Consider the following 18,937-nt stretch of genomic DNA (forward strand, 5'->3'; position numbering starts at 1 on the left):
GAAATGGCGGCAGCCACGGAACTGGAAAGAGCAGGAGGCTAGGGTTGCCCCCTGCTTTCCGTACACCCTGGCCGGCCCAGGCCTCCGTGTAAGGCTACAAAGTTTCAATTATAGAACATATACACAAACCCCAACAGAAACGGCTGCCGGCCACTGAGTGAGCAGGAGGCTTGGCTCCACTCCAGGCTACAAAGTTTCGATTGTAGAAGGTAAATAAATTCCAGATACCAGGGCCTCTGCTTGGGTTGCCAGGGGACGTGACTGGCCTGCAAACCACCACAGGCCCCTCACTCAGGCCACCCCATGCCCCAAGGGAACCCCCACCCTGATCTGGGACACCCTTCAGGGCAAACCAGCTGGCCCCCACCCATTCACCAGGCCTCTATACTATCTAATAAAAGAGTAATATGCAGATTGACCATCACTCCAACACACAATATGGATGCCCCCATGTGGTCAAAGATCCTGCCCCCATGTGGACACAAGGTGGCCACCACAAGATGGCCAGCAGGGGAGGGCAGTTGGAGGCAATCAAGCTGGCAGGGGAGGGCAGTTAGGGGTGACCAGGCCGGCAGAGGAGGGAAGTTGGGGGCAAACAGGCTGGCAGGGGAGCAGTTAGACATCAATCAGGCTGGAATGGGAGTGGTTAGGGGGTGATCAGGCTGGCAGGCAGAAGTGGTTAGGGGAAATCAGGAAGGCAGGCAGGCGAGCATTTGGGAGCCAGCAGTCCTGGATTGTGACAGGGATGTCCGACTGCACGGTGGGATCGGGCCTAAACGGGCAGTCGGACATCCCTTGAGGGGTCCCAGATTGGGAAGGGTGTAGGCTGGGCTGAGGGATACACACACACACACACACACACACACACACACACCCGCCCCGTGCATGAATTTCATGCACCGGGCCTCTAGTCTATAATATAAAAGGCTAATATGCTAGGTGTCCCAACTATCCAACTGGTTGCTATGACATATACTGACCACCAGGTGGCAGATGCTCAACACAGGAGCTGCTGGGACACAGGCCCTGCCACCAGCCCGGAGTGACACCCCACCAAGTCGCAGCCAACGCTTCCAGGACCCCGTGGCGCAAAATGCGGCCCACAGCCAAGCCCAGTCTGGAAACGGTCACTGTGGGCTCCGGGTAATGGCGTCACGTAGCAATGCCCAGCTTCCTCTCCCTAGTGACTAGCCTCCTTGGAGTTTCTTCAGCCCAGGAACACAGGTGGAAACATTTTACACTTTAACCAAATTTCTGTGAAGCGTTTTTCCTGTGCCTCACCTCATTTGATCCTCATAGAAGTCCTTGGAGTAGGTAGATAAGGAGACTTGGTGGAATCCTATTTTCTTTTCATTAGCCGGAAAACGGAGATTTAGAAAACTTAGAAACTTGACCCAACTGAAAAGAAGTAAGAAATGGTGGACCTTGAAAATGACTTCAGGTTTTCTCACTGTGCAGAATATAGTCAAACACTGCTGTAGTTAAATATTTTACCCTTTGTTCTCCCTGCATGATCTACAATAATAATCTGCTTTGTGTTGATATTTACTGCTGTGTTGCTGACAGTTACCTGAAAGAGAAGTTGGGGTGCTTCACTGGGCCGGAAAAAGTTTAGTTACATCAGAAAGCAGGTCTAATTAAGCAAGTTTATTCTCTCTATATAAAAGGCTAAGTTGACTCACGCATGCACGATACATACAAAGCTCTTGCTGATGCCAGTCGCACACGTGTGTTTCAATCTGTCATTGTCGATCATGAGTTTGGTTGACACTTCTATTATAGAGAAAGGGCGAATAGCGATATTAAAATATTTCTTCTAATAAATTTTCTTTCAATGTGCACGAATTTGTGCACCGGGTCACTAGTCTAATGTAAATGGAAAAATGCATTATTTGTCTTTTTGTGACTAGCTTATTTCACTTAGCATACCATTTGCAGACTTCTGCCACTTTCTCATTTAAGGTTCATCCTGTGGTAACCATAGCTCATTAGAATTGTTTTTATTGGAGTAGAAAGGGAGGACAGAAGAAGTGCCATTAATAAGCATGTTTTTGTGAACATTCTTCTGTGTGTGCATGCATGAGATGTGTGCAAGTGTCTTAATAAGTGCCCACGAGTGGAATTACTGGGCCATTGGAGTTGTTGTAATGCCAAATTATTTTAAAATCTCTTGCATAAGTTTACCTTCCCACATCCAAAAATGTTGGACTGCATTTTCACTAGCGTTGGCATTAACAGATTTTTATAATTTCCCAGCAGTGGTGAATATAAAATGTCATTGTAGCTTCAGTTATCAAGGATATCTAAATTAATGAGGTGAGCATCTTCTTCAGTCCTTCTTTGAAATACCTGCCCCTTGACTTTTGCTTCTTATTTTTTTTAAGCTTGATTATCTTTTTAAACTAATTTGCAGGAGTTCTTTGTAGAGTCCAGTACTAGTTCTTTGTGAGTAATTCATTTTGCAAATATTTTCCCCTAGTTGGGTGTGTCTCCTCTTGCATGTATAACATCTTTTGAGGAACAGAAGATCTTAATTTTAATGTAGGTGAATTTATGGATCTTTGTTTTATGGTTGGTGAGAAGAACACTACCTGAAGACACATGTTCTGTATTATCTTCTAAAAGTTGTCCAGTTTTGCCTTTCAAGTGTATGCCCTGAATCGTCAGGAAATGATTTTTGGGTATAGTGTGAGGAGTCATGCAGCCTTCTAATCCCTGTAGGTTTTGTGACCTCAGATAAATGACCAGTTTCTTCTGGCATTAGCATCCTCAACTGCAACAGTCAGTCCTAATTCTTACTGTGTGCGAGGTTCTGGTGAGGTCAGAATATAATATCCCAACACATGGAGCCCTGAGCTCAGTAGGCATTTAGTAATTGCTCCTTGATCTGAATTTAGCTGCATTCCCTAAGTGTGTAAACACCCAGAAAAAACTGGCACTTAACTGGGAAAGTTATTTCTAGTACGATGCCTGCCAACCACTACAGGCATCAGGGCCAAGCTGGGTTTGGCTGCTGAGTGAATCTCCTGACGGCACTGGCGGCTTGGAGGATGTTCAGCGGGTGCAAAGCTTGCCTGGTTCAGACAGGTGCTCAGTCAGTCCTAGAGCTGATTGCTGTGATATCAGATGCAGTCTAGAAATGACTGCTTCATCCCTGATGCAGTCTTAAGGCTGAGTCCTGACAACTTCTAACCAGGAGCTTCAAGCCTTAAGAGCTTGTTTAGTGAGTGACTGCCAGTGACCACATGTGCAGACACACAGTGTGCGCTCATGTTAGCAAACAGATGGCTGGGGATCTGGTGGTCTTTGGCATTTTTGTCACAGCATACCTTCTGTGAACAACTTGTGGAGGAATTGAATGGGCTAGGATTGTGTGGTGTGGTACAGTTAAAGATGTCCATGATCAGAGTAATGACTATGAAGGTTGGATGGACATTTCTTTGTGAGCTCTGGCCAGATTAAGGGTTTGAGAGCCTTTTCCAGTTACGTTCTCTGAGTGTTGCTGGTATTTTGGTCAGGAGCTTTGCCATACACCTTCACACAGGGAATTGCTGAGCAAGCATGTAGTAGTAAGCCATCAAATGTTTGTTTTTTTAAACAGTGGGGTGTTTTTTGTTTTTTAAATATATTTTTATTGATTTCAGGGAGGAAGAGAGAGGGGAGAGAGAGATAGAAACATCAGTGATGAGAGAGAATCATTGATTGGCTGCCTCCTGCATGCCCCCTACTGGAGATCAAGCCCGCAACCTGAGCATGTGCTTGACCGGAATCGAACCCAGTAACCTTCAGTCTGCGGGTCAACGCTCTATCCACTGAGCCAAAGCAGCCAGGGCCATACATGCTTTTGTTTGTTTTTAACATATTTTTATTGATTTCAGAGAAATAGAAACAATGATGAGAGAGAATCATTAATCAGCCACCTCCTGCATGCCCCCCACTGGGTATCATGCCCACAACCCAGGTATATTCCCTGTCCAGTGTAGGAGATGGACCTCTGTGGTTGGCTTTTGATGGAATTTGCTGATTTCCCCCCATGGCAAACAAGAATGTAGGGAGGAGGGAAGGGGAACAAAGAACTGTGCATGTGGGCCAGTGTCATGGTGAAAACCCTGGAGGCGTTTTGCGACAGCTAGATGGGGAGGTGGAGGCAGCTAGAAAGGCCTCAGCCCAATTTTTTTTTTTTTTAATGGCCTAATGGGAGATTGCAAGACCTAGGTGACATATGAGGAAACAGGTCACCCCATAGTACTCAGCCAGTGAGGAACCGGAGGAGGGACTAAATAAATAGGCTATGTTCCCTGGCCCAGGTGTGCCTGTACAATGGGATGGTCTCTGAGTCCATTATTTGAATTCAGACATGTGAGCATTTTCTCACACCAGGAATCAAATTGTGACCTCCTGGTTCATATGTCAACTCTCAACTACTGAGCCGTGCTGTGAGAATAAACAAGTAATCGTTCCTGTCAAAGAAGGGAGTTTAGGCAACCGCCATTTTGAAATGGCAAGGTCAGCCCCTTTTTCTTTAAATTAACCAATTGTGCAAAAATGTGAGCCTAAGCTTTGACCAATCAAGAGTGAGGGACAGACAGCATGCATCAGCAGTAAAACCCCGAGCAAGCTGGCTGCTCAGTGCTTGTTCTGCCAGACCCTGCTTTGGTATGCACCCTTCTGCAGAAGTAAAGATATTTGCCTTGCTGTCTGGCTCTCAAGTATCCTTTGTGTTCTTCCAGGACCCCTGGTTTTGGGGCTCACCTTATTTCTAACAATGCTGGCTGGACTACACATGGGTTTTTAAACAAGCTCCCTAAACAGTTTTCTGTGTAGCTATAGATGAGAGTCACCACTTTAGAGCTCTGTCCAGAGCAGCAGTTGCGTTGTATTTTTAGCTTGAGAATCTTGGTGGGTGAGCTGCAGGAGAGGGTAAGGACAGATAGCATCGGAATTTTGGAGCAGTAATGGCTGCCTAGTGGCAGCATGTTGCTGCAGCCTTCCTCTGGGGGAGGAAGGAGGAAGCATGAATGTCATGCCACAGAATTCATTCATACATGGAAATGTGTCCCTGTTCTGTGTGCCTCTACATCTGTGCGTATTGGGCTTTCTGCTCGAGGCTAGGGCATTTATTGCTAGGGCATCACAGAAGAAACTGCTTTTTAGCAAGAATTGGCCATAGCCCAGTTGCCCCAGGCCCTGCCCCCTTGTCCCTTTATCCCATCCCCCGCCCATACCAAGGAACTCTTGAGTTGATCGCATTGTTACCGCAAAAAACAATTGTGACTTTTTGTGAAAGCTGCAGAATTTTAAAGGCGGGGATTCTTTTTTAAAAGGGAGGGAGCACTCTGCCTATCTATCTATCTATCTATCAGCAAATATGCTAAGTGTCTGTCTGACCATTAGCTATGACACACACTCACTACCAGGGGGCAGACGCTCAACGCAGGAGCTGCAGTGATTTGGCAGTGGTGGTTCTTGGGTGACGTACCCCAAAACCAGAGAGGAGGGAGCCCGATTCCTCGCAGGGCCATGCGATTCCACCTTTGGCTATGAGTTAAGTAGTTGCTGGGGCACTGTTGCCCTGAATCTGGTTTATTGCACACTTGTGTTTGCATTTCAGACCCTGTACGAAAGCAACTTTGCAGAGTGCCCTCTCGCACTCCGGGACCCCTTGGGCGATGTTGGGGAGCCAGTTTTGGCCCGATCCCCACAAGCCAGGCCCAGGGACCCCACCTGCCGGAGGGACTCCGCTCATTCTGCAAATGCCCTTCTAGCCACGGCGCCACCCCAGGTGTGGCTGGCCTCAGGAGGTTGGCTTCAGGGCATGTCCACCCAGTCCCGCCCCACCAGCCACCTTCTAATTAATTTCCTTTCAGTGTGCACGAATCTGTGCACCAGGTCACTAGTTTATACATAATGATCACCTAATAGAATGGTTGGCCCTTCTGTTGTAAAACAGACACGATGGTGTCAAGTAAGTAGTGCCAGGCCAGAGTCTCAAGGCATTTGTGCGGGCACATTTGCTCCCCAAGTGTCTACATCTGCAGGTGTTTGTGGTGCCCTTGGCTCTGTGCCAACAGAAGAGAGCTGTTGATACAGTGCCCAAGGTATGATCTATAAAGGTGACATAATGACCCAAGTGCTGCAATCCCAGGAAATTAGCCTGGACTGCTTAGGAATCTCTTAGCATGGGACTTTTTTTCTTTCCTTGAGCCTCAGGTGGATTTGGACTGATTGTGAATTTAGGTGTGAATGATTTGGCATTCTTTCTGTCAAGCCAGTTTTTTGGTTGTAGGAAGTAGATTATTACAAAATTGTTTTAGCTCAAAAGTGTTAAAGAAGCTGTATAGAAGTGACTATTTCATCTTTTTTTTGGGGGGGGGGGGGCGCTTGTGGTGGGGAGAGGAGTTATGTGACCACAAGCTTTTACAGTAAGAATGCAAGGAAAGCATTTTGCAGTGTTTCTTGACAGCCATTCAAGTTAACCACAGTCTTGTACACAGACTTAGCCAAGGTTCAGGCAATAATAAACCAAATATTCTGGCAGTGCTTGTAATAAATACTTCTATTTGTGGACTCCTACTCATTTGTGTGTTTTGTAGAGCCCACCAATAAACCATTGTTTAATAGTGAAGTCCAGATTGGCCTGCCTGGGGCACCTGTGAAGCCTTTATCACAATTGTTGACTGCCATGTAACTCAGTGTGTTGGCCACCTGTCTTGCTGTGGCTTGTAGGGTACACTGCTGGGCCTTCAGCTTGAAAATGAGATGGTAGAAATGCCAGAGATTAGGGATGGGGTTAGGGTGTACCCCTTCTTCCCTGCTCTTGGGTTTTTCTATGCTGCTGTTACAATTCCATCCTTGAATTCCAAGTGAACCTGCTGCTTTCTGCCTCTTACATCATCCCTGTGATGAGGGCTTGCCTCAGATAGATGACAGGAAGATTGCTTGTTAGTCCACATCTATATTCCCTTTGTCAGCAGGCGGGGCATCTCCCACTAGACCTCAGCCCAATGCACAGGCAGATCCAAAAGATGAAATGTCGTCATGCTCTAAAGGAGTGCAAATGGAAAGTTCTTGTACTTGTCTAGTAGACAGAACAAAGGAAGGGGCAGGAATGTGTCTGGCTTTAATGAGTCAAAGGCTTGTAAAGCAACTTAAGTCCCCATTCCGCCCCCCCCCCCCCCAGGTGATGTACAAACTTTGTGAAGACAGAGTGGAGGGGCTATAAATGCTTCTGTCTTGCTTGTACCTTGCTTGTCTGCAAAAGCGAGGTAGTAATATATTCAACTGAAGTTTTTTCTTAATGGCAGAAAAGAGAAAAGCTCTAGTAAACTAAGAACTACAAAAGGAAGGCATAGCAATCTGTGCAGTCTGGTCAGCAGGAGGGCAGTCTGGTCAGCAGGAGGGCAGCAGGTCTCTCTGGCCTTTCTAACATTTGAAGGTGCCGTGACAGTGATGATGCAGGACCTGGGTGCTATGCTGTCTTTTCTGTGATGTAACTGAGGGCTGCTAGTGTTTCATATCTTGGATTTTACCTGTTTGTGTGTCGGGAGAGGAAGAAACACATATACATACATACAGCAGTGGTTCTCAACCTGTGCGTCGCAACCCACAGGTTGAGAACCACTAGCAGGGTCGCCTAAGACCATCGGAAAACACAGATATTTACACTACGATTCATAACAGTAGCAAAATTACAGTTATGAAGTAGCAACGAAAATAATTTTATGGTTGGGGGTCACCACAACATGAGGGGCTGTATTAAAGGGTCGTGGCATTAGAAAGGTTGAGAACCACTGGTCTAGATCTTAGGAAAGAAGCTAGTTTCTCAGCATTTGGTACAACCTGTGATTGTGATAAGACAAAATTTGGCCATAGGAACCTTTGAGAAGGCCACTACAGCAGACTTGGGGTGAGCAGGGGATAGGAACTCAGAGAAGGCTTCTTGAAGGAGAGGGGTTTGCCAGGATGTGGTGGTGTGTAGGACAGGGTATTCCAGGTAGGAAAGACCTAGTTTATTGAAACAAAGGAATCAAGCCCTAGCCGGTTTGGCTCAGTGGCTAAAGCATCGGCCTGCAGACTGAAGGGTCCTAGTTAAGGGCACATGTCTGCCTCCTGGAAATCTTGGGTGTCAGCCAGGTTCTAGAGCCCACGCTCCAAAGAGATCAGGTCAAGGTCACATGTCCGCTTTTCAGGGTTGATCCCCAGTAGGGGAAGTGCAGGAGGCAGCCAATCAGTGATTCTCTCTCATTGATGTTTCTCTCTCCCTCCCCCTTTCTCTCTGAAATAAGTGAAAAAATATTTTTAAAAAAGAAACAAATCAAGAGTGTCATAATGGTGCATGTGTGAGCCATACGTGTGATCATCTTGGAGAGAGACAGGGAATTTGGCTAGAATCCTTGGGTTTTTGTCATATGCCCAGTGCCCTGATGTGCCAGAGACAGTCTGCATAGACAGAGGACCGTGGCACCCCCAGACTGTGCTAATTCTGATGTGATGCAGCTTCCTTCAGCAAGCTGGTTTTCTTGAGTGGACAGGCTCCACCGAGGTTAAGCTTCAACTGGTTTACATCTGGGCCACTAAGTAGCTGACTTGAAAATTCTAGACAGCACAAAGTAGTATCATGGGGTTGAGTGTTGAGGCAATTGGGGATACAATTATAGCTGAAGAATAGTTTTATCTGTTCCCTTTTTGAAGTTCAGCTTGTCTACCATTTATGGTTTTTTACTCCATGCCACTTCACCATGCAGGTCCTAGAGCCCCAAGCTCCAAAGAGATCAGTGATTCTGTTCATTTAGGATGAGTCCTGTCATCCAGCCATCATTTACAACATTCTTCCCTGGGAACCTGGCAGAAAAGTCCCAAGAACTGGCTTGCTGAACCTTTGGAACATGAGTCTGTCTTAGGTTGCTAGTTGCCTGTATTATGTTGAAAAGACTTCTGCAAAAATAGTGGGAAGGGGAAAATTTCCCCACCTAGAAATTAGCCTTGGAAATATAACCAAGTTTTTATTGTGTTGAGTGCTAGCCACAGAATCACATTCCACCATTTCTCTTCTCATCCCCTTGGCTTCTGGACTGGGGAAGAAACGAGTGGACCCAGGAAATCTGGGCATGAGGGTGTTTTTCACTGAGCTGATGGAGATCACAGTAGAGTTCCAGTTGCCTGTGTGCCAGATACGTATTTCAGAGACCAGCATGTCTCCTCCACTCTGAACTGCATATCCAGACCTTTATCATTTATAGCTGCACAGATGCAAGGGAAGGAGAACATTCCGCCTTGGTGTTTTCATCTGTGTTTTACTACACATTTACAGAAATGTGTAGTTTCATAATATGAGAAAGTTACTGTGAATTACGTTTGTACAAACTCATAGACTCCTGGCACAGCACACCATTTCTTGATTGTGCAGTGGATCAGTTTTGGCTTGAATGTTAGAACATGTGGGAAGCTTTTGAAACTCTTAATACTTGGTCCCCACCCAGAACCCTGTTCATTGAAATCTCTGTGGGAAGAGGCCCAGGCATCAATATTTTTAAGGTTTCCAAGGTGCTGCCAGCTGTACAGTTCTGTAAAGCACTGTTTGTATCAAAATTTCACTCTGGGTCAGGTGCTGAGTGTTGAGACTCTGGGAAACTGCACTGTCTCCCGAGGAGAAATTTACTGGGCAAATTGCAGGCCCTTTTGGTCATGCTTGGCTAAAATGCTTTTGTTTATATCCACCCATGGATTTTTCATCTGCTCTCTTCATTGTAGATTACCACCTTCTTAGTCTGAGGACAGAGGAAATGGTGGTCTGGTTTATTATCAAGGCCCGTTTGACTATTTTGGCTACATTTGGGCTCTGCTGAAATCTGGGAAGTGGAGCCCTGACCATTTTAACCTTTTGCACTCGGATGTCGAGTGTGACTCGACACGGTTAGCATTGGTAGCAGCTCGAGAAAAAAGCAAGCGAGTGCAAAGGGTTAAGTGCTGAAGCTATTTATTCATTTGAAATGGAAGACTTTCTGAAATGAATTACCAGAGTCTTTGCCACGAGGTAAAAGGGTTGTGAAGTCACCAGTGTTCATAGCAGCAGTACTCACAGTGGCCAAAAGGTAGAAACAACCCAAATGTCCACTAACAGATAAATGGATAAACACTGGCATATCCATATCTAAAACATTTACTGAGCCTAAAAAGGAAGAAAAGTCAGATGCATTCTATAACATGGATGATCCTTGAAAACATTGTGCTAAGTGAAAGAAGCCAGACACCAAAGGACAAATATTGTATCATTCTACTTACATAAGATACCTAAAATAGTAAAATTCATAGGGATAGAAAAATAGAAGAGTGGTTACCAGGAGTTGGATGAAGCAGAGTGAGAGTCACTGTTTAGTGGGTGTGGTTTCAGTTTTGGACGATGAAAAAGTTTTGGAGATGGGTGGTGGGAATGGTTGCACAACAATGTGAATGTATATAATGCCACTGAACTGTGTACTTAAAAATGGTTCAAGTGGTAGCCCTGGCCAGGTTGCTCGGTTGGAGCATCATCCCGTACACCAAAAGGTTGCAGGTTTGATTCCCGGTCACAACATGTACCTAGATTGCAGATTCAATCCCCAGTAGGGTGCATGTGTGAGGCAACCGATCAATGTATCTCTTTCTCGCCCTCTGAAATCAATAAAAACATATCCTCAAGTAAACTTTTATGTTTTGTATATTTTACCATAATAAAATTTTAGTGGGTGTACCTTGCCACCTTGCTGAATATTGATTTTATTCACTGACAGATCAATGAGTGGTACCCAAATAGTTTATCTAAAGCTGTTTCCTTCTGTCACAGCAGTTAAATTGTTGGCTGGTTTTCTTTTGGTAAAACAACATAGTTGTCTTCTTGCCTGCTATTGAATTGCTGGCTGTTGCGTCCTGTTCCCTGTGCCTTCAACTGCTCCTTTCCCCTTTCAATAAGCTGCTTCTAACCTGGTGTCCTGGGAACCAGAGATAAAGTCTGCCTTCACCATGCCAGACAGATACATATTAGCAAATGACTTTGTAATGGCCTTATCAGATGCTACCACTCTAGTGTAGCTAAACTATTGAGTTTCAGGCTTGTTTTTTTGCTTCAGTTTTTACATTTGGCATCTGAGGGTTCAACTTGTCTTATGTTGAATTAAAGTTGAGTTTATTATCCACTAGAGGCCTGATGCACGAAATTTGTGCAAGGGGCTCGGCCCTACCCTGGCTTTGTCCGGATGGTCATCTGGATGGGCTTTCTGCTGATTGGTCTAATTAGCATATTAGCTCTTTATTACGTAGGATTGTTTTTTCCATCTGGATGTCACTGTTTTGAGTGGTACTTCCATTGCCCTCCTTGAGTTATTGGCTTCAATGGTAGATGGCTGTTGTGAGGATCTCAGATGTACACTGGGTCCGTGGTAGTCTGGAGTAAGCCAGCCCTTCCAAGGGCACTGAACCTCCTAGAGAAGGTGTCCTGCCTGCCCAGTGATGAGCAGAGAGCTGCTCTCCTTCCTTTCCTGGAGTCCTTTAGGGTCTAAAATGATGATATCTAAGACCTAGGATATTTTCAGTTTGGGGTATTTGGGCTTAGAAGCATCTCTAGATGTTTTCTCATATGCTCACAGTGCTTTATTAGGCAAGCAGCTTTCTATATTGGTCCATTGTGGTGTAGTCCAAATAATGCCAGAGCTTCTGGGTCCCTGTTTCCAGCAGCAAAGAGAGACCTTGAGGTATAGATTTAAGTCATCTGAGTCTGCAGTCATGAGTAAAGGTCATAAAGGTACCTTGCCAAGACAGTTGTGACTTGAAGGTCTTTTGCATTTGGCACATAGGATCTGTGGGATTTCTGAGAATTCTGAGATAGAAAACCAGGAAATAGTCAATAAAAACAGTGGCTTGTTGTCATAACAAGGGACTCTTCTTGGACTGCTTTCCTAATTAAAGGTGGAATATATTTGTGAAATGAAAAATTGGTCAGCAGAGTAGCTGTTATTCAGCATTGCTTACAATTGTGGCTTTTATTTAGGCAATCATTCTGTGACTACCAGGAGGAATTAGCATTCTTCTAGCTGTAATAATGTAAACCTAGGGTTTGCTGTCTTTGTAAACCACCTAATGGGTGGAGTCCAGGATAACTGACCCGATCCTTGCCTCTCACACTTGACGCTGAAGAAAAATGTACATATGCTTATAATAATCAATATTTAGGTAAAAAGTGAAGTTGTAGTATGGAACTGGCTTAACGAGCTATAAGTCCTTAAAGGTAAAAAATAATCTGTCCTTTTTCATTATCTTTTAAGATGACAATGTAAAGATGCTATCACTGAATGGAAGCTGCTATTTTAAGTAAATCACAAGCCACCATGTTCAAAATAGAGATATATGCCAGGGGAATGGTCTTTTGAGTAATTTACACATGAATGAGATGTTTCAGTGAAGAAAGTTTGTTCTCTGTGTGGACTGTTACCCATTTAATACATAATGTGGAGGAAATGAGAAGAGATTAAAAACCATAGAGCCTCACTTGTGAAAAATTCCAAGAAGTGGGGACTAAAAATGTCCCAATCTCAGGTGCCCCCACCCTTTTTTCCATAGTATGTTACACAGTTGTTGTTTTCATTCTTGATTGCCCCCACCCACCTCCCAGCTGGAATGTTGAACCCATAAGGGCAGGTGCCTTTGTGCTGAATCCCAAGAGCCTGCAGTAGTGCTACAAGGTATACAGTAAGTTTGTTGAATGATTGAATCAGAAATCCAGAGTTTTCACCTAAACCAGGAACATCTGAAATGACAGGGATATATACCTAGTTACCCCCAGGTTGCTGCTGCTTGGCCAGCCTAGACCAGTTGGTTTTCAGCCTCTTCATTTCCACACGGTCTTACAGACCGATGCCAGACAGATACATATTAGCACATACCAGTGAAGAGGGCAGCAAAAGGACAAGCCAGATAGATGCTGGATAGTGAGAAGAAAGCTGTAATCGGATCACAGGGACACAGTTAACAAAAGTAGGAGCAATCTGGACCCTTATCAGAACCCCTTGATTGGGGTCTTGCAGGTTCAAAAGTGCCATATGCCCACCTCTTTCAATCTAGGTCCTGCCCGGGACCATTACCTCTGTAGACTTTTTTTCTTATTCATAATACTTTTTTAAAACCTCTCAAGTCATACTTTCAGTTGAAATCTATCTTACTAGCTTTTATTCTCTATCTTTACTCATGAGAGATAGTGAACCTCACCCACAAGGGATCTTGTGTCTCTTGGGGGTGGTGCTTGCATGTTTTTGTTGTTGTTGTTGTTGTTATTTTGTTTTTTGTTTGTTCCTTTTAAGAGAGAGTGGAAGGGAAGGGGAGAGACAGAGAGGAACATCAACGTGAGAGAGACACATGGATTGGTTGCCTCCTGTACATGCCCCAACCAAGGCTGGGAAAGAGAGCCTGCAGCCTGCTCTTGACCAAAATTGAACCTGGCACCCTTCAGTCCGTGGGCCTACCCTACGCTCTATCCACTGTGCCAAACTGGCTAGGACAGGAGCTTACACTTCCAATATGTAAACGGAACAAATCAGTAACATGAAAACTGTGGGCTCAGAGAGAAGGAGGTTGTGTGTGCTGTGTGTGAGCTTTGTTGCCTCTGGATGTGCCTTGGTTGAGGGCAGAATATGTTGGGTCCCAGCCTTGAGGGCAGCAGCCCCAACAACTCAGTTGTGTTTGCCTAGAGCAGTGGTTGGCAAACTGTGGCTCGAGAGCCACATGCGGCTCTTTGGCCCCTTGAGTTTTTAGCAAAGGCCAGCTTAGGAGTACCCTAATTAAGTTAATAACAGTGTACCTACCTATATAGTTTAAGTTTAAAAAATTTGGCTCTCAAAAGAAATTTCAATCGTTATACTGTTGATATTTGGCTCTGTTGACTAATGAGTTTGCCGACCACTGGCCTAGAGGATCTTCCATAGGGCTAGTGTTCTGTATGATTGTGTTGAGTGAAATTACTTTCTCCCCTAGGCCTAGGCCACATCTGTGTAGGTGATATTCTAGGTATACTTGTACTTATTTACAGTCAAACAACCCTTTGGCTTCTCTCAGGCAACAAAGGAGAGAATGCTTTTGTTGCTGGCCAATCAGCAATTAGTACAATTTTAAAACAAAAAGAGGCCATTGAGAGTGCTAATGTTGGTAAGGGTGTGAAAGAAGCAGTGATCACTGGCAATTGAAGAGATTGAAAAACTGTTGTTGATTTGGATAAAGGAAAAGCTGTTAGCCAGTGACAGCATTTCGGAGGCATTGTTGTATGAACACAAGAAGATGCTGCATGCTGACCTGAAAGACACCCTTGGAACGAGTGCTGAAAGTGATTCCTTTAAGGCTAGTAGGGGGTAGTTCGATAAATTTTTAAAAAAATATATTTTATTGATTTTTTACAGAGAGGAAGAGAGAGGGATAGAGAGTTAGAAACATCAGTGAGAGAAACATCGATCAGCTGCCTCCTGCACACCTCCTATTGGGAATGTGCCTGCAACCAAGGTACATGCCCTTGACCTGAATCGAACCTGAGACCTTTCAATCCGCAGGCTGACGCTCTATTCACTGAGCCAAACCAGTTAGGGCTAGTTTGATAAATTTAAGAAATTTTTATTTATAGATTAAGCAGTACATTAGACACGTGCTGTATATAAGAAAGGTTAAAACGAAATTATTTGGGGCTCTGGAACAGATTAATTCAATTTACATGGTTTCTAATGGGGAAAAATGATTTGGTTTTCGAACAAATCACTTCTCAAAAAGCCTTCCAGAGCGAATTAGATTCTAGAACAGAGGTTCCACTGTATTTTTACAGGGTTTGAACTGGATTGAATTAGATGAAGATTTTTCTTCAACACCCATGGTGTGCTTCTTCACCTGAAAGTAGAATGCATTTTGATGCCATTTCTATGGCAACCAGTGAACTCGAAGGGAACAAATTATATTTTTGTGTTCGAACATGGTAACAGGATTAGTGAAGGCACATTGAAATACCATTAATACCAGTGCAGCATTTTGAAGAGAATTTAAATAGTCCAGTACTAATTTTTTTACATTGACTCAATTTGAGTACACTTCTAATAATCTGCATGTCATTCAATTTAGTCTCTGTTTTGAATGTCATCAGGGAGGGGGGCGCTTAATCCCAAATAGGTTTGCTCACAAACCTCTACCATTGGGGATTCTTGTGTTTGAATATGTGACACCCTACCCCTACCCCATCCTGGAGGTTTTTAGTTATCCATTCTTCCTTTAAACCAAACCTCCCCCATGAGACCAAATAATAAGATAAAATGTGAATTTCTTCTTTGTGGATCTGTGAAAGGTTACTTCTCAGGAAGACTTCCTTGATCTGAGTCCCTTGCTGAGGCACCACTGGCACCCTGGGAGGTAGCACTCTTTGCCTGCCCTCTTGTCCGAGAGGGCAGGGTCCTAGCTGTCGGTGACTCGCGGGGAGGGGTGGGGAGAGTGTCCAGTGTCCCTGCAAGCACACTTTGCTCATGGCCATCCCCCATGATTCACATCTTTCCCAGCTTCCATTCTCTTGGCTTCATCAGATTGAGCTATCCTGGCACCAATTTTAATTCGGTAAGAAGCATGGTTTTCAACTAGAGTAATTTGGAGACATTTTGAGTGAGTCACCTTAACCCATGGGATTTGGGAGACAGACATGAAGCAGTTCTAGTGTGGTTCTGTATTTTGCTTCTCCCTATTGTTATGGACAGTGAGATAGCGCATATGGTTTACATTCTTGTGCTCATGCCTTGCAGCCACCATGTACAGTGGGGACCAGGGCTGAGGATTGCTGCCTGTTCCTCTGACCTTCCTCTCGCCTCAGCAGATGGTACTGTTGCGTGTTCTTTTTTGCTAATGAAAGAGCTTATTCATGCCATTCACTGAGGGTGGACTCAGAGCTCTGCCCTCCTCCATCTGCCGGGGATGGCACCCACCATCCTTCTCAGAGGCCACCCTCATGCATTGACTTCTTCACATTGGCCTAGCACCCTGCACTGCCCTGAGCAGCACCAGCTGCTCTGAGGCCAGAACAAGGGAAATGCAAAGCCTCTCCAAGCTCTTTACACAATTGGGGGGAGCCATCCCAATTTGGGGAAGAGGGGCTCAGGGCAGCATCAGTAGTCCTGCTGAATTTTGCATGTCTTACAAAACATCGCCTGGGAAGGAGCTACATTTGTAACTAGATCCTGTGTTCCAGTCCCCACCTTCGCCTTGTGAGGAACCTGGGGGCCCAGCCAGCTCTCAGCTCAGGCTCTAGAGCCTTGTTCAGAAGTTCTCATCTCACCACTCCCTTTGGTGTGTCCACCTTGGTCCAAAACTCTCCCTTCAATATCTAATGCTTATGTACCTCACCTCACGGTTAATGTTTTCTAGGATAGTTTCCACTTCCTTCCCTTTGACACCAACTATTCGATTCTTGGAAGACAACTTATGTTTTCCCCAGTCCTTTAAATTGCCAACAGCCTGACAGAAAATCCAGGGAGTAGTCATGATACCCTAAAGCCATGTGGCCCACATCTGTCACCTATAACCTGGCCTGCGGTGTCACCAACCAGGAGGCTACTGGTTCCCTGGTCTCTTTTTCTGCCTACCTCCCCGGAGGGACTGTGGTTGGCATTCTTCTGGGTGCTCTCCCCTCTGGGTATACACCTTCCTTAATGGTCCCACTCAGCCCTGTTAGTCAGTTCTGTTCTGTCCTGCCCTTGTCCCCAGATAACCAACATTTTACCAGATGGTTTAGCAGTTGATTTTAATCCTAGGCTCCCCCTCAGGGTCAACTATCAGGAGTAAGCCTCTTAAATTATATTTGAATCTGACTCCCGTCCTCCACCCATTTTTGGGGTCTTATTGTGATCCTGCAATAGCTTTCATGCTGATCTTGTTCTCTATTCCCTCAACAATGTTCCCAAATTGTTGGATGCCTAATTCCTAACTAAGGTGACTTCAGCTAGTCCTGGGACCAGCAATCCTCATGGGAGAACACACCCTTACCCTTAGTTTCCCAAAGTCCTTCTCACTTTGAGATCTCATTAGATGCTAATCTCCCTTTGTGCAAATCAAGCACAGCTCCAAATCTTGTGCCAGCAGTCATGCCAGCAACATTATTTTCATTGTACTTATTTTTGCACTGGCTTTCTCTTCATAGCAGCTGGTGCTAGTTTTTAAGTTACTGACTTTTTTTTCTTTTAATTTTGAAAAATTTTAAATCTACAAAAAGTAGACTCACCAATTAACATTTTGCCACCTTTGTTTTATTAGTGCACAGGATTTTTATCTAAACCCTTTGAAAGTAAGTTGCAGATGTGATATTTTATCTCAAGTACTTCAGCAAGCATCTCTTTAAAAATAAGAGCATTCTCTTGCCCTGACAGAGGTGGCTCAGTTAGTTGGAGCCTTGTCCAGTACACCAAAAGATTGAGGGTTTGATTCCAGGTAGGGTGCATACGGAAGACAACTGATTGATGTTTTTCTCTCACATCAATGTTTCTCTCTTCCTCCTTCTAAAAATCAATAAAAACATATCCTTGGGTGAAGATTTAAAAACAATAATAAAATAAAAATAAAGGCATTCTTTTGAAAGCAGGGTCTCCAATAGGCATTTGTGCACCCATGTTCATAGCAACATTGATCATAGTGGCCACAAGGTGGAAGCAGCAAAAGTGTATATCCATATAGTGCAGTGGTCGGCAAACCGCGGCTCGCGAGCCACATGCGGCTCTTTGGCCCCTTGAGTGTGGCTCTTCCACAAAATACCACGTGCGGGCGCACACGTACAGTGCGATTGAAACTTCGTGGCCCATGCGCAGAAGTCGGTTTTCGGCCTGGGAGAGTCTATTTTGAAGAAGTGGCATTAGAACACTTTCACATGCTAAGTGAAAGAAGCCAGTCATAACAAGGACAAATAGTTTCACTTATATGAGGTAATTAGAGTAGTCCAATTCATAGAGACAGAAAGTAAAATGGTGGGTGCCAGAGGCTGGGGGGAGAGGATTCGGTAGTTAATGGGGACAGTTTCCATTTTACAAGATTAAAAACGTTCTGGAGATGAATGGTACTGATGGCTGCACAACAATCTATGCTAATAAAAGAGAATGATACAAATTGACCGTACCTTTGCGATGCCCACCAGCCAATCAGGAGGTGGGCATTAACCCAACAAAGATGGCAGGTTAATTTACATATGCAGGCGCTGAGCAGCCTTTGAGTTGTCACCATGGTGACGACGCAGGCGCTCCGCACCACCCCAGCAGCTCTGGGCCTCTCCACCCCAGCAGCTCCAGGCCTCTCGGCAGTGTGGGAAGGCTGAAAGGCAGCTCCGGCGGCAGCGAAGGCAGTGCTGGCAGCCAGGGGAAGGAAGGCCCATTCTTGCATGAATCTTCGTGCATTGGTCCTCTAGTGTGAATATACTTAATGCCACTAAACTGGTCATTTAAAAATGATTAAGCCGAAACCGGTTTGGCTCAGTGGATAGAGCGTCGGTCTGCGGACTGAAAGGTCCCAGGTTCGATTCCGGTCAAGGGCATGTACATCGGTTGCGGGCACATCCCCGATGGGGGGTGTGCAGGAGGCAGCTGGTCGATGTTTCTCTCTCATCGATGTTTCTAGCTCTCTATCCCTCTCCCTTCCTCTCTGTAAAAAATCAATAAAATATATATTTTTAAAAATGATTAAAATGTTAAATTTTATGTTGTGTACATTTTGCCACAATAAAAAAAACAAAAATCATTGAAGTGTTTATTCATTTAAAACAAAAAGGGCATCAGCCTTAAAAACCCACAATAAACATTTTGTTATATACAAGAAAATCAACAGTAATTGCATGCCATATTAGTTTTTCCATTTTGACTCCCAAAATGTCTCTTCCATTCAAACAGGTTCACGTATCTCATGTGATGTTAGTGTTTTC

General features: G+C 44.7%; 1 protein-coding gene across 3 annotated transcripts in view; it reads left to right on the forward strand.

The window, feature by feature from the left end:
- Positions 1–18,937, forward strand: part of BRD4 (bromodomain containing 4) — an 84,452-nt gene that overhangs the window by 13,970 nt on the left and 51,545 nt on the right. The gene's annotated exons all lie outside the window — the stretch shown is intronic.

This window comes from Cnephaeus nilssonii (assembly GCF_951640355.1).
Source record: "Cnephaeus nilssonii genome assembly, chromosome: 5".
Classification (NCBI taxonomy): Eukaryota; Metazoa; Chordata; class Mammalia; order Chiroptera; family Vespertilionidae; genus Cnephaeus; species Cnephaeus nilssonii.